Source organism: Anopheles arabiensis (genome assembly GCF_016920715.1).
Source record: "Anopheles arabiensis isolate DONGOLA chromosome X unlocalized genomic scaffold, AaraD3 X_pericentromeric_contig0001, whole genome shotgun sequence".
Classification (NCBI taxonomy): domain Eukaryota; kingdom Metazoa; phylum Arthropoda; class Insecta; order Diptera; family Culicidae; genus Anopheles; species Anopheles arabiensis.
In genome coordinates, this window is record NW_024412079.1 from 617,501 (window position 1) to 620,000 (window position 2,500).

A 2,500-nucleotide genomic window follows, 5' to 3' on the forward strand; every position below is an offset into this window, starting at 1 on the left:
CTGCTGGTTAGAATAGACAGTTGCTTATCATACACATCGCAAACGAACACCCCTTAGTGAGCATTAGCAAAAGTCAATGGCACAAAGCAATTGCAATACAAACTGATCAAGTACATTAAAGAACGCTAAGTACCAGGACTTCTTTCCAAGAATGGTGTCCGCGACGGGAGGGCAAGCGTCCTTCCCAGGTTTTCCTAGTAAACCTTGTATGGTAAACATACCCAAGCGTGTCTGTAAGCACGCAACGAAAGTCACGAACGGGCACATACCTAGGGAATGTACTCTACGTACTTGGACTTTTGTCCAAGAATGGTGTCCGCGACGGTCGGGCACTGCGACGCAATAACCAAATCCTAGGATTGTAACTTTAGTGTGCACAAACATAAACATTAACGCGTTCGCTCGGGCTGCGCCGTCCGTGTTGAACACAAATGTGGGTGATTATATGCGTGGAGGGACAAAACATACGAGGAGGAGACAGTTTTCTGCACGATGTGCACAGAGCTCATTTCGTCGTCCCGGGCGAATGGAAAACACAAACATCGCGAGTATCGTTCTAGGTTTCTGTCTATAAAAGGGCAGGCCAAAAGGTGACCGGTTGAGATAAGCATTTTAAGCATACAAACACTTTATTGGAACTTTTGATACAAAAACAAGGTACGTACATGTAGGTTGTACCAACATGGACATCTATGAACGCGTACGCTCGGGCTGCGCCCTCCGTCTTGTACTTTCCCTGATCGGTACACAGTTTTGGTGCACTGCTATTCCGACCGGCAACTTGTACCAACATATACATCCATGAACGCGTAAGTAGTGTACTTTCCCTGATCGGTACACACTGTTGGTGCACGGCATAAGAAAAGAGCTAAAATGGTCAAACTCAATCCATTTCAACAATAGATAGTCGATAGTAGCTGTGCCGATGAAGTAGGGCACGATGCAAGTTAATGTTGTTTAATGAATAACATGTCCGCCATACATTTCAGTACAAAATTGCTCGGTCAGACCTACAAAGTGCTATATCTCGAATACGAGGCGTCGGACTGGGGGTTGTAGAACAATTTTAAGTTCGTCTAATGATTCTACATCCGATTCTGGATAGCGGTTTTTGACCACTTTTCAATATTTTGTGACACCCCGAACCTAGGGGCAGCCTAGCTTTTTCAAAAATGTGCACCGAACGGGCCGGAGAGCTCGTGTGGCTCAAAACATGTTTTTCGCTAAAACACCTCAAAACGTGTAAGGAACGCACCCTAGCTCTTGTTTTTCAAAAGTTATGGCCATTTAAAGTCAGACGGTTTTTGCTTCAAAATAGCTATTTTACCCGTCCCTATGGCCATGCTTTAAATTTTCACGAAAATGCCAGGTCAGACCTAGGGCGGGCCATATCTTGAATACTAAACGTCGCAGACATTGGTCGTAGAACAATTTTAAGTTCGTCTAATGATTCTACATCCGATTCTGGATAGCGGTTTTTGACCACTTTTCAATATTTTGTGACACCCCGAACCTAGGGGCAGCTCCTAGCTTTTTTCAAAAATGTGCACCGAACGGGCCGGAGAGCTCGTGTGGCTCAAAACATGTTTTTCGCTAAAACACCTCAAAACGTGTAAGGAACTAGCTCTTGTTTTTCAAAAGTTATGGCCATTTAAAGTCAGACGGGTTTTTGCTTCAAAATAGCAATTTTACCCGTCCCTATGGCCATGCTTTAAATTTTCACGAAAATGCCAGGTCAGACCTAGGGCGGGCCATATCTTGAATACTAAACGTCGCAGACATTGGTCGTAGAACAATTTTAAGTTCGTCTAATGATTCTACATCCGATTCTGGATAGCGGTTTTTGACCACTTTTCAATATTTTGTGACACCCCGAACCTAGGGGCAGCTCCTAGCTTTTTCAAAAATGTGCACCGAACGGGCCGGAGAGCTCGTGTGGCTCAAAACATGTTTTTCGCTAAAACACCTCAAAACGTGTAGGAACGCACCTAGCTCTTGTTTTTCAAAAGTTATGGCCATTTAAAGTCATACGGTTTTTGCTTCAAAATAGCTATTTTACCCGTCCCTATGGCCATGCTTTAAATTTTCACGAAAATGCAAGGTCAGACCTAGGGCGGGCCATATCTTGAATACTAAACGTCGCAGACATTGGTCGTAGAACAATTTTAAGTTCGTCTAATGATTCTACATCCGATTCTGGATAGCGGTTTTTGACCACTTTTCAATATTTTGTGACACCCCGAACCTAGGGGCAGCTCCTAGCTTTTTTCAAAAATGTGCACCGAACGGGCCGGAGAGCTCGTGTGGCTCAAAACATGTTTTTCGCTAAAACACCTCAAAACGTGTAAGGAACGCACCCTAGATGATGAAAAGTGCAATCAGAATGTCAATCGACAACTTTGTTGGGGTACCATTTTTACTCTACGGGCCAGTAGCTTAGGCGCGCCAACAGCGCTTTCCTTTCGGGTTCCCATTTTTGCCCTCCTGGGATTATGATCAT